The sequence below is a fragment of the Pinus tabuliformis genome, chromosome 5_1 (assembly GCF_031772625.1).
Source record: "Pinus tabuliformis cultivar Carrire ecotype Pingquan chromosome 5_1, CPIR1, whole genome shotgun sequence".
Lineage (NCBI taxonomy): Eukaryota > Viridiplantae > Streptophyta > Pinopsida > Pinales > Pinaceae > Pinus > Pinus tabuliformis.
In genome coordinates this window covers 906,903,669-906,917,840 of record NC_142305.1, presented here as the reverse complement: position 1 = coordinate 906,917,840, position 14,172 = coordinate 906,903,669, and the positions used below count along the sequence as shown (strand labels likewise).

Genomic DNA, 14,172 nt, shown 5'->3' with positions numbered 1-14,172 from the left:
ATGACTTATGTAATATAGATGTAAATAGTACTAGTGTAGGAACTAACCCTATGGTTGCTAACATTTGGACTTTATATTTTGATGATTCGAAAACACGAGAGGGTTCTGGAGTTGGTTGTATTTTGATCAACCCGTGAAAGAGCAAGTATCTAATCTCATGTTGATTGGAATTTGAGTGCAAAAATAACATTCTTGAATACAAGGTACTCATTCTGGGATTAAAGAAGGCCATAGACCTTAAGGTGGAAGCACTAAAGGTAATAGATGACTCGGATATTATCACACGTTAGGTATGGAATATTATTCATTGTGTGTCACCTAATATTAGAAACTGCCAGCAAGAGGTATAACGCCTTATTTATTTGTTTCAAGCTTTTAATATGAATTTTGTTCCTAGAATTCACAATGTTGTTGCAGACACATTAGCTAATGATGTTGCTAGGTTATCACCATTTAGAGATGGGTTTTCCATTAAGATTATTTATAAGCCATATGTGCCCGATAATGTTACTACTTTTCTTGTTTTCAATGTTGACTAACAGATACTAGATTTTATGGCCAATGTTAATGTGTTTAAAGATGCAGCGATATATGAAGATAAGCACGAGAGGGATTTGCAGGAATCATCTCAGGAACATAAAGGGAACCCCATGCCCAAGGGTGTGGTATCTTTAGAGAGGATTTATGCCCTACAAAATCACTTAAAAGGGCCGACCAATGTTAAGACCCACAGTTCTACATTGTCGCACGAACAAGTTAATTTGGGTAATAAGGAAGATCTGAAATATGTGAATCTCAATACGTGTTGTTGACCCCAAGGGTGACAATCTTTTGTCCATCTTTTCAAACAGTACTGAGATGTGTTCATGTGGGCGTATGATGATTTGAAGACTTATGATACGCAAATTATATAGCAAGTGATACCCATTAAGGAAGGGGTAAATCATTTTCAATAGAAGTTAATAAAATTTCATCCTACACTTGAACCCCTCATACAAAAAGAATTGAGAATTTTTTGGCAATTCGGATCATATTTAAAGTTTGTCATTCTACTTGGGTCTCAAATTTGGTTCTTGTTAGAAAAAAGTCCAGAGAGATACGCTCATGTGTTGATTTCCTCAACCTAAACCGGGATTCAAATAAAGATAATTATATTTTTCCATCTATGGAGCAGATACTTCAAATAATATCTAGGTCATATATGTTCTCGCTATTAGACGAAATTTCTGGATACAACCAAGTTCTAGTAGAAAAACCCAACAGGTTTAAAACTACTTTCGGGACTAAATGGGGTACATTTTCTTTTTGGCAGATGCCTTTTGGACACATCAATGTTGGTTCTACCTTTCAACGAGATATGGACATTGAGTTGTGTTATTTGATTGGAAAAAGTGTGGTTGTGTAATTGGATGATGTTATAGTATTTTCAAAGAAAAGATCTGATCACTTTCTTCATCTAAGGAAAATATTTGAGGAATGTCAAAGATATGGAATATCTTTGAATCCAAAGAAGATAATATTTAGAGTGTCTGATGGAAACCTCTTAGGACACATCATAGCTAAAAGTGGAATTAAAGTGGACCCAGAGCGGGTCAAGACTATTGCTCAGATTCCCTTTCCCGTGAACAAGAAATTCATACAATCCTTTTTGGGGAAAATTAACTTCACCAAAAGTTCATCTTGGATTATGCATAGATTGTTAAGCCATTACAAAAAATTATTAAGAAGGATACATTTTACAAGTGGGGCCAAAGGGAGAAAGATGCCTTTACCTGGATCAAGCAAGCGATTGTCGATGCCCCAACATTATATAGTCTAGATTTTAACAAATATTTATTGTTGTATACTTTTGCTTCTTAAACATATATTGCAGTCGTTCTTACTCAGAAAGATAATCAAGGAAATGAGTGACCCGTATAATTTATGAGTGCTAGCTTATAAGGATATGAATTGAATTATCCTTCCATTGATAAGCAAGCATATGAGTGCTGAAGCACTTTAGGCCTTATCTCTTGAAAATTCATGTAATCATCTGTGTGCCTCTCCTAGCGGTTAGATCGCTTTTCATAAAACAAGTGTTGGGTGAGAGAAGGGTGAACTGGATGACAAGCCTTCAAGAATATGATCTAGAATTCAAGTCGGTTCATACAATAAAAGGCCAAGGTCTCTGTCGACTTGCAGCAAAAGCAATCAATTCACTAGAGGAGGATTTATCTGGATGGGAACAAGAATTTGAAATGTACAATATTGAACAAGCTACCCATACAAAAGTAGCCACGTCTCGGTTCACTGATGTACGTCAGTATCATGAACACGACACCTTTCCCTCACACTTATCAATGAAACAAAAGAGGGAAATTCAACTTAAAGTTTTATCATATTAGCTTATACATGGTGTGATTTTTCGAAAGCACCACAATTGTGTCATGCTCAGATGCTTAGAAGCACAAGATTTAGAATGGGTATTAAAAGATCTCCATGATGGGCCAGTTGGTGGGCACTACACAGGCGACACTATTGCTAATAAATTCATGTGGGTTGGTTATTATTGGCCCACATTATTCAAGGATGCACATGCCTACGCCCATAAGTTTTTTGTATGTCAAAGGTCAATTGGTCGTGATAAGAGTTTAGCCGCCCCATTACAGTGCATTGTCATTGAAGAACCTTTTCAACAATGGGTATTGGATGTTATTGGTGAAATCTTTCCACATTCATCAAAGCAACACCAATATATCTTAACTGCTATAGATTAATTTACTAAGAAAATCCATTGAAACAAGTGAATGAGAAGGAAGTCATCCACTTCCTTAAGCAAAATATTATTACCAAGTTTGGTGTTCCCACGTCACTTGTTTTTTATAATGCAACTTACTTTTCATTTCTAAAACTTTATGATTTTGCATTAGAGAATGGTATTGTTTTAAAGCACTCATCTAATTACTACCCTCAGGGAAATGATTTAGCTGAGTCTACCAATAATAATCTAATTCGCATCATCAAGAAAATCGTTTACTATGAGCAAAGGAACTGGCATAATGCATTAGTGAATTCTTTGTGGGCTGAATGTGTCACACCAAAACCCTCTCTGAAGACTTCCCCTTACTTCCTTGTGTATGGAAAATAAGTTATCCTTCCTCTAAACATATACCTTGCATCCCTTCAACTTTATCAAGAATCTTGAGGTAAACCATGTCTTCTTGTTCAAAATAGGATAGACACCTCTTTAAGTTAGAAGAAGAAAGGCAGAAAACAAAAGTAAAGTTTTCTATGCACCAAAACTGTATCAAGTGTCAGTTTGACAAGAAATTTGTGAGGAACAAGGAGTTTGGTGCACATATCGTCTTTAATCCTTAGATGGGAAGATGGAATCTCTTTCTGTCAATGGCCAAGATCTTAAGCATTATTTTCAATAGTAGCCTAGGGTTATGTTTCTAACTATGTACACATTTTGTTTCTTGTCCATTTTATCTAATTTTTTTTGTTTATGTCATGTTTCATCCTATCTGTGATCCCTTGTTTTGTTAGTCTTGTAAATAATACCTTGTGTGAAAGTGTTATGCTTGTTCTAATTAATGTGGTGAAATTTTTTAAGGGCTTTGTGACATCCATCAACACTTGGTTAACTTTCGGTCCCTCGTATTTGCTTAGGTATGATATCTTTAATCTCAATGATGTATGAATATAAAATATGATCTATTCGAATGGAAAGCTTTAAGAATAACCATGATACCCATATCTATTTCAAGATCTTCATTCCTTGACCCGGTGTTATAATTGAATGGTGTTCTACATGTCAATTTGATCGAGTGGAGAAGGGAAAGGAGAAAATTAAAGGTCATCATATTAATTGCAGAGGTATATAGCCTCTAAAGGAATAACCTAGTTTTCTCTCCATAAGTTGGGATCCCTCTTCCACCCTGGCAATATAAAAATTGATAAAATTTCAATGAGCATATTGAAAATAAAATAAGGGGTGAAAGAAGAGAAAGGCTTCATGTGTAGGGAGGTGAAGTAAGCAACTTTGTCGAAGTACTGAATAGGCTCATTGGAAGCGAAGCAATGATTGTATTCCTATAGTGACTCCACAGGGAGAAACACTAGAGATGGAACTAAAACTCTAATCATTTCAAACTCGTGACTACATATTATTCATCTCCCAGATTGAAACAATTCTGATATGGTAAGATTTGTAATTATGTTTAGCTGAGAAAGGGAATAGGAGAGACTATCCTATAACTAGGATAAATGGGGAAGTTGAGGTAATCCACATGATGAATCAATACTTCCTGAAATACTAGACCCTATGCATAAAACTAGCCCTGAATAGAGAAGTTGGGGGTTCTTCTAGTGAATCACCAAGTGTTGCCGTTGCTACAACACCCTCCAAATTTTGGCCTATATTCAAACTTTGGAGCCTCCTTTTGATCATGTGAAATGTTATATCTAGTTATTAGAGTCATCCCATGCTTGTTACGTAAGTTTCTAAGTCCCTTTTTGAAAAAATTCCAAGTGTCGTCTTTTGTTAAGGGAAGTGTTGTTCTTTGTCAAAGGTAGTCATGGTACACCTTTAAGAGGCAGCTCCAGTGCTTTATTTTGTGTTAATAGATTCTATCAGCCATAGGGACATGCGTTAGACTCATCCTCAAGTTATTTCACACTTTCTTATTGTATTTGACACTTGTGTCGAAACGTGTATCTTAAAAGTCGCACTTGGAGGTACGTGTTATTTTGTTGTCGTTTCAATGGATGCATGTTGATTTTGGGTTTTGAGTGTTTCATTGTCATGTGGTTGGTCATTTATGAATGTGCGATCATGGTCAAGTATTGTTACATGCTATGGTCTCATCATTTTTCCTTACAGATCCCACAGTTGGTCAATCTTAGAGTTTTCTTAGTTTCACAACTTGCTTGACCAACCACCCATCCTCTTGCCTCCTTGAACTAGGCACTGTGCAGTCACAAGCCCCAATCAACCATTCTCTACCTCCTGGAAATGTGCATTGTGCAATCACATAGATCTACCCCCCAAAACTACACATTGCACAATCTCAGTACCTAGTCAATGTCGACTGCACTTGCCCACTGCGCAGTCCCTACCCGGTCTTTCCTCCACTACACACTATGCACTTTTAGACAATATTAAGGTCATTTTTGTCTCTCTGAGGTGCTCAACTACGTAATGCAAGGACTCTCTCCTTCTAGAACTATGCATTGCGCAATCACAGTGAGAAAGTCTGCCTCTCTAACTCCGTCAACTATGCAATCAAGCCTCCCTTTCCCTAAGCCATTGTGCATTACATAGTCACAGAATCTAAACCCTCATCCCTGCCTCCTTCTCCTACACATTGTGCAATCCTATGTCCCTTCCTCAATCTTTCACATTGTCCCTGCTTAGTTAGTATGTTGCATGAGAAAAAAGATAGACTAGGATATTTTTGGACTAATGTCATATTCTCATGAGTGAACTCTATTTCTAGGTGTTATTATCTTGACATGATAGGATGACAATCAAGGAGGATTCCAAGGAGATGATGCAAGAAGACACTTGTGAAGCTCAAAACACAACGAGATCATCAAGTGAAGACATGATGGGACACTAGATCATGACAGAAGAATGAAGATCAAAGATCATATGAAATACGCTAGCCTCTTGGAGAATGAAGATGAATTACATGTAATATCTATCATGAAGACATAAAGATAGCAACAAGAAGGAAATCCTGGCATTCACACATCACAATGAAGTTTCGTTATCAATTCCAAGTGAAGGCTTCTCAAAGTGTCACCATAAATGTCTTATGTGTCATTATATTTTGCCACAACATTTGTGGAAATGTAATTGTATTTTTGAAAATGAGCAAATGTAAAATGTGTGGAAGCCCAAGGGTCACACATAGAATGTGAAAAGTCATGTAGAAGTCCAAAGATCTCATAGGAATTTGAAAAGTCACATGGAAGCTCAAGAGTCATGAGGGAAGATAAAAAGTCACAAGGGAGGTGGAGAGTCACCTCATATGTTATATATACACCCTCATAGTTCAAGAAAATGACTTTTCAACTTGACTTCTCAAGCTAGGCATAGGAGAGAAGATTAGTCTTTTGAGAAGCAAGTAGTTGTTTAATGTTCCACTATTGGAACTAGTGTTGTAACATTGTAATGGTGTATCTTGGGACACTCACTTTATACTTCGAAGCTCTTCGGGCCGACACACTTTCATGCATATATCGTGAATGATTGTAAAACTATTCTTTCATTGTTTGCAGTGTATGTTTATGTTTCTACATACTAATGAAAATGAACTATTTTGTTGGCTTTAGTATGCATCTTTGAACTGTGTGTCTTTTGTTTTCATGATCATTATTTCTTTGTGAAATATTTCAGAAAACAACTAACGATCTTTCAGAATATGTATGTGTATTTACTAGGATAGTACTATTACTTTTCTCTTAAAGACTCACTTTCTTTTCTTTTCCATGAAAGAACCATTATACACTTTGCAATTGAATACATCACAAGGCTAACTTACTTGTTTATCTCAAAAGTATATGTGTTTCTCTTGTGTCGTTTATTCAATCAAGGAAAATCATTAATATTATGGCAATCAGGCCTATTTCCGAGATGAGGCTCCTACTCCAAATGGTGTGAGGTCTAATTGAGACTTCATATCGGGGAGACCCCCTGACTATTGGCGGCATCTAGCACTGTCAACACCAGTATTGGTAGACACGTTGGATGGTGTTCGAATTCTCTTGGCTTACAAAAATAATGATGAATGGGCATGGGCAAGGGATTAGAAAAGTTGTTGTCAAGGTGAAAATTGTTAAGAATGACAACAATTAAAAAATTATGTAAATGTATTTTATACATTAATCTAGCAATTATATAATGATAAGTAGTTTTGTAATGGTGTCTTCTTATTAAAATATTGTTGACTGAGAGGCTTATTGTATTGAAGTGTCATTAATTGACTTTGGTTAATAAACTATTCTAATCCATTGCCTCGGTGAAATTTCCTTAACACATTATCAAATTTTTAAGACATAAATTTATAACTATCTATATTAATTTAATTTCCTATTTTTGTATGCATTTTCTTTAATTAATTACAAGCTCAAAATACCAACAAAATTTTAAATTAAATTTAAAAATCAATTTATTAAAAATAATTTTTTATATTAATAATGTCAAAATCAATATATAAAATATGATTAAAAAAAATTATTAACCAATCATATTTCTTTAATTAATATAAAAGTACTAATTTCCTCCTAAAATAATTGTATATCAACATAATAAACAAACTATTATTTTATTTTTTTTCAATAAAGTTATTGTTAAGTCCTCATTCTTCATCTCGAAATTAAGTTTATTTTCATTTTTTTAATTTATTTGGGATAGCCTAACTTTTAATATGGAAAATAGTGTGCTGGTGATGATAGGTCACATCATTGTAAGTTATTGTCAAGGTCTCTTTTTTTCTTTTATCGTATTTTTATTTTTAATAATTTTATCTTTTTGGAAATTGATTTGAGACCTTGAACTTCTAATATGGAAAAGATGGTGCTATATGGATGAAAGGGTCTAATGTCATTGTACGTTAATTGGAATTAGTTTTGATAGTCGAAAGAACTAATTATTAACCTTCTTACTTATATTAAATTTATACAAATGCCATATTGAATTTTTAATAAATATATGTTGAGCATGATGAGGTGGGAGGCAAGATTATAATATAGAGTTTTTTTTGTTTTGGCAATGTGGTATCTAAAAACATTATTAGATTATTTTTTCAAAATCAATGAAATCAATAATTTAAGTTAAGATAGTACAAGATAGATTAGAGTGATAATATGTTTTTAATGAATAGTGTTAAAAGAAAGGATAGAAAATATAATGAAGACTAGTATAATTATATTAAAAATATTAATGTAGTTAATTATACTAAAAATATTAATGTAGTTGATATAGTTTGAAAACTTCATTAATATAACAAAAAAAACTATTGTAACATTAAGAATGCTTTATTAATGCATATATTTAATTGATTAACCATGTATAATAAAGTTATGGGTCAATTTTAATTTGAATAAAATAAAAAAATTACACATTTTATTGTAAAATGGATTATTTTGCTAATATATTAATTTCATCATCTAATTAGAAAATGAACTTATTAGAATTGGAATAATTTCAAAGGAAATTGGTGGGCAGGGAACCACGTGGCACGAATCTAATTTAACTTGAGAAAAAAAAAAAAGGAACTACACATCTTATTGTAAATTTGACCAGTTTGCTAAATAAAATTTGTTTATATATTAATTTCCTCATCTAATTAGAATGTGAAGTTTTAGAATTGGAATAATCTTAATTGTAGAAAATTGGTGGGTAAGAGCCACCTGGCATGAATCTAATTTTTTAAATTTATTAAAAGTTGATGCAACCTAACAAACTCACACTTTGTAACACACTATAGTTGTTGATAAGCATTTAGAGGAAGTATATGTTGAGCATATTCCCTTCAAAATCAATCTAAATCGTCAATTAAAAAAATAAATTCAATTAAAAAAATAAATTTAATTAAAAAAATAAATTCAAACGAAACATATGCTGAACATATTCCCTTCATAATCAATCCAAGCCATCAATTAAAAAAATAAAAAATAAAAATCAACAAATTAATAATATAAAAAAATATTTAAAAAAATATAATAAAAATAATACATAAAAATGGTTATTAAAAAAATATTAGAAGATTCTCTGATAGCAAATAAATATAATCTTGTTGAAATTGAAAGTGCTCCAATAACAATCTTGTTGAAATTGAAATTGAGAATGCAAGTGTCAAAGATTAATAAATTGAAATTGAAAATGCCCCAAGTGTCAAAGATTAATAAGAATGTTTTAAATAAAGATAAAAAAACACCTATAACCATGCACTTTTTAAGTAAAAGGCTTAAAAGGTTTAACAAGTAATCCAGCACCACATGCAATATAATGGAATATCCCTCGTAAAATAATCTTTGTCCACTCACGCATACAAAAAATGAAAGAACAAAGAAAAAGTGCCTAAGGAAAAAAATACTATCAAAAAAATATTATTGTTCATTAAATTAACATAAAAAGAGATGGATAACGTAAAGATATATAATTGAAAAAAACCATTCCTAATATTACCATCACTAAATCACTGAATGGATAATCTTATGGTAGGCATATAAATTAAATAACTAATAAAAAATATAACATTAAAATACTTATTTTTACTTCGTAATAAATTTCATATGGTCAATATTAAAAAAATTAAATAGATTGTAATTTTATTTAAATTGTTATTCTTATTATTATTAATTAAAAAATAGTTAATATATAAGTTAAATATATATGTATTTAAATAAACATTTCACAAGATTCTTAACTATTAAAATTTACCCTTACTTTACCATGAAGATTATTAATTTGTAAATAGGGTTTGCCACAATACCATGAGCGGATACCATGACTGATCAATACAACATGCCCAAAAAATCATAATACATTTTATACAACACTTGTTCATGAGACATATTTTTTAATTAATCAATTTAATTAGAAATTACATAACTACTATCAAAATAAATTTGTGACAATTGTTAAAACTAATACAGTTATATAAATTAAATAGTTACAGTTATATAAATTAAATAGCTAATAAATACCCATATACATCAAAAACACTTATTTCATGATCTATTATAATAATTATTAATAATTAAAATAAAATTATAAAAACTATAAACAAATCAGCCTATTAAAATAACTAATTAAATCATTTATTTATATAAAAAAATACTTTTTAATTTTTAGCCTAGAATATTTCTTATCTATATATTTAAAATAATAATATATATAAAATTCAATTTAAAACTGTTAAATTTATTTATTATTTAAAAAAAAAAAAAAAACAATTATATTTCAATAATTATTATTATTATTATGATAAATGTCATTCTCAAGACAACCAAGTTATGAAATTGGAAAAGAGAAATATGCAATCATTCCCCTCATTATAAAGCTCAGCAATGTAATCCCGATTTAAAATACTTACGTAGTAAAGTTTGGTTTTAGAATTATATAAAGAGATAAATTCATGATGTGCAGTGTGACATTGACATCCTCCACTCGAGGAAATCTCCCGATCAAGTTTTTTTCAGTTATTATTGGGGAATTTGTGATTATATATATAGACTGATAATATTTTAAAATTTATTTTAATTAAATTATCTAATTATTAAGTTTTATTAACATAATAAGTTGAGGATAAGTTTAGTTAGCAAAGTTATTTAGGGTTAAATTTCACGGAAGTTGTTGTGTTTGTGCTAGGCGGAAAAAACATACTAAAATCTAGGCAGAAAAGACATACTAAAATCTAATCAACTTAAAGTGATTTAACGACTTATACCCAAAATAATAAATTTACATCTTAAAATATTACTATTATTATTATTATTATTATTATTATATTTTAATACCAAATTTAATATGATAAACCAATATAAAAGCACTTCTCTTTTGAATAATTTTTAAACAATTATTCTTGATATCAATATCTTTTAATAAAAGATTTGTTTCAAAATGAGTATTATCATTAGGTAAAGAACAACTAAATTACAAAGTTTGCCATCTATTTCACAACACTGTTCATACTTCATGGCTAACATTTAACGATACTAAGTATGGTAAGTGTGGCAGCATTAAGTACATGTAAAAATGATTTATCAGTGGAAGTATTTATCAAGGTTTCAAATTATTATATGTTTGGGAAGTTATCAACCTGGCCTTCAAAGGAAACTTACAGTGTACATCAAGGAAGTATCAACATTTTAATATAATGTTAAAGACTATGATCTTAACATTGTGGACAGTGGTAGTTTTAGTATATCGGTGGACGCAATTTCAGTGTGAAGCTAATTCCAGCCAATTGGTCTGGGAGTCTTTGCTTACAGTATTGGCAAATTCATGGACCCATGTCTACTTTTTCACTCCTGACAATATCTATATTATAATAATCATCCTCATCCTACCAACGATTCATCACTGGTACTCCTCCCCTGTTCTACAAATAGCATTGGAAGCTAATTATCCCACAGCATTCACAGAAAAAAACAGGGGAGGCTGAGGACCAAAGATCGAATAAGATGATGAATATTAATAGGAAGAAGTTGGGGTTGCCTCTCTGCTATCATTATCTTCATGTGGCTCTCCTGGTTTCCATGAACTTGTACATAAGTAGAGCAGTACTGGACACAAAGGATACATACACTGATAGGTCACGAGAAGATTGTTTGAAGTTGCAGGTAAGAGATGAGGGGGAGTGGAATATGGTGGAGAAGAAAGGCAATCAGTTCATGCTCAATGGCTCAGTATTTTATGTGAATGGATTCAACACATATTGGCTCATGGTATTTGCAGTGGATACTTCCACCAAATCCAAAGTTTCAGAATTGCTACAGCAGGCAGCCTCTGTTGGACTCACAGTAGGCCGAACATGGGCTTTCAACGATGGTGGATGGAGAGCCCTACAAAAATCCCCTGGTGTTTATGATGAGCAAGTTTTCAAGGCAAGTAAAATCCCCTAGTGTTTAAGATGAACAAGTTTTCATGTTATAGATAACTTCTTTATGATGAGCAAGTTTTCAAGGCAAGCAAAATCCACCGGTCTTTAAGGACAAGTTTTCATGTTAAATTTCTTTCTTCTTTCTTTTTTTTAAGTCAAGTAGGACTACCACGAAGTTTGAACCAGTGATTTTAACATCAAAAATACTTTAACAATATATTCATTTATTATCTATTCATAATTTATAATCATATCTATTTAAAGTTTATAATCCTATGGACAATCAAGTAAATAACCTTCACATTGGTTGATAAAAAAACCAAACATTTGGGTGGCTAATTCACAGGATATAAATTGTTGATTGCAGGCTTTAGATTTTGTTATCAGTGAAGCCAGAAATAATAAAATTCGCCTTATTTTAAGTTTATCCAACAATTGGGAAGCATATGGAGGAAAATCACAATATTTCAAATGGGGTCGAGATGCAGGCCTTACTTTAAACTCTGAGGATGCCTTCTTTTGAGACACTACACTGAAAACCTACTTCAAAAACCACATCAAGGTAGATAATGATCAGCTTGCTGTATTTGGATATTGGATGACACTGCCATTAAAGTTTTTGAAACCATTGATATTGTGTTTTGATGGCAGACCATTCTAACCAGAGTTAACACGATCACTAATGTGGCCTACAAGGACGATCCAACGATATTTGCTTGGGAGCTCATGAATGAGCCTCGCTGCCTGTCTGATCCAACTGGAGATACGTTGCAGGTTAAATACCATCATCTCTTTTTGTATTTTTATGATTAGAAGAATTGATAATTGGGTAGAATTTTTCTGATAAAACCATTAAAATCTTTTTAGGTGAAACAGTAATCTAATAGATAGTTTATTAAGTAAAATAGAGATTTAAACCTTAATTTAATTTCTGATTTTATATTTTGCATAATACTTTATAACTCAACTATTACCAATTAAATTGCCCCAAAACAAATTAAATATATTTAATTATAAATTGATATTTTAATTATAATTCCCAAAAATTTTGAAGAAAAACTAGGTTGATCAGTAGTACTGATGTTTGAAATGTCTGGATGTCAATGGGCAGGCATGGATTGAGGAAATGGTAGTTTATGTGAAGTCCATCGATAGAAAGCATTTACTGGAGATTGGAGTGGAAGGGTTTTATGGTCCATCAAGTCCTGATAGACTTCAATTCAATCCCAACACATATGCACAGCAAGTGGGAACAGACTTCACCAGAAACCATCAAGCACTTGGCATAGATTTTGCTTCTGTGCATATCTACACAGACAGTTGGTAATTATTGATCCACTGTGTTATCATTAATTGAATGGTAGTTAATATTATATACGAGTACAATCTGTTTTTTTCTTAAGAAACTCTGTATTTTGATTGAAATGATAGAAATTTGCTACTCATTAGAGACAAATAAGTTGTTTCAATTAAGATACACAGTTTTACTACCAACCTTTAATATGGAAAGATACCTATAAGCGTAAGGAGCTTTCTTTCTTACCTAACTGATGATGCTGATGTTGTTTTATCTTGTGGTTAGGGTTCAGTTAATGCTCATGTTGTTTTATCTTGTGGTTAGGGTGACTGCAAATTACATAACAGAGAGCCATCTTCCTTTTGTGAAGAAATGGACCAGGGACCATATTGAGGATTGTGAGAATATATTAAATATGCCTGTGCTATTTGGGGAATTTGGATTGTCGGAGAGAGATGGAGGTTACAACGTGAGCTTCAGGGATACTTTTGTGCAGACTGTGTATGACAGTGTTTTAGAATCTGTGAGAAGTGGGGGAAGCGGAGGAGGAAGTTTGATCTGGCAGCTGTTCCCTGAAGGGGTGGATTATATGAACGATGGGTACGCAGTTGTGCTGTCCAAAAGCCCATCAACTGCTAACATTATTTCTCGGCAGTCTGCTAGATTGGGTGCTTTCAATTCCATGTGCAATTTCAAGTGCAGGTGGGGTTGTAAGAGAGGAGTCACTGTTACTCCTTGGGCAACAGTAGTCATGGAAACACAAGCCACTCATCAAGATGATGCTGCCGATGTTAGGGTCATGAATTAAGAATCTAATTATGCTGACTAACTAATTACCGAAGCTCTTTCTCTCTTGTTTCAGACCAGCAATGTCTAAGGAATAAGCCTGCCTCATTTCTGATATTAGCATTTATTGTACATTTGATGATACCAACCATCATTTTGCAATATTGTTTATTGGATTAATAATAATTATTATTTAATTTTAAAGCTACGATTTATTGAAATCTTAAATTAATTAATGTTAATGTAGGGAATTATTTTGTTTTAGAAAAACAGAAATATTTTCAATCTGTTATACATTATATTTTCAATTCCTTAGTGTTTTATTTTACAATCTTGGTTCTAGGTTAAAGAACAAAAAAATTAGGTATGTTTTTGTTTTTTTATTATTATTATTCAATTTTAAGGTCGCGGTCAAATTGGTGTATGAGATCCCTTGTTTGTGAGACAAGGGACTCAGCTTTGCCTAACAATTTGACTGCTAAATATAGGAAG

At 32.1% G+C, this 14,172-nt stretch overlaps 1 pseudogene across 1 annotated transcript; it reads left to right on the top strand.

Moving 5' to 3' along the window:
* The first annotated feature begins 11,115 nt into the window (after positions 1-11,115).
* Positions 11,116-13,888, top strand: LOC149167752 (mannan endo-1,4-beta-mannosidase 6-like; annotated as a pseudogene). The gene is made up of 4 exons (XR_016260577.1): positions 11,116-11,601; positions 11,965-12,371; positions 12,709-12,920; positions 13,219-13,888. The product of XR_016260577.1 is annotated as a mannan endo-1,4-beta-mannosidase 6-like (transcript).
* Positions 13,889-14,172: the final 284 nt, after the last annotated feature.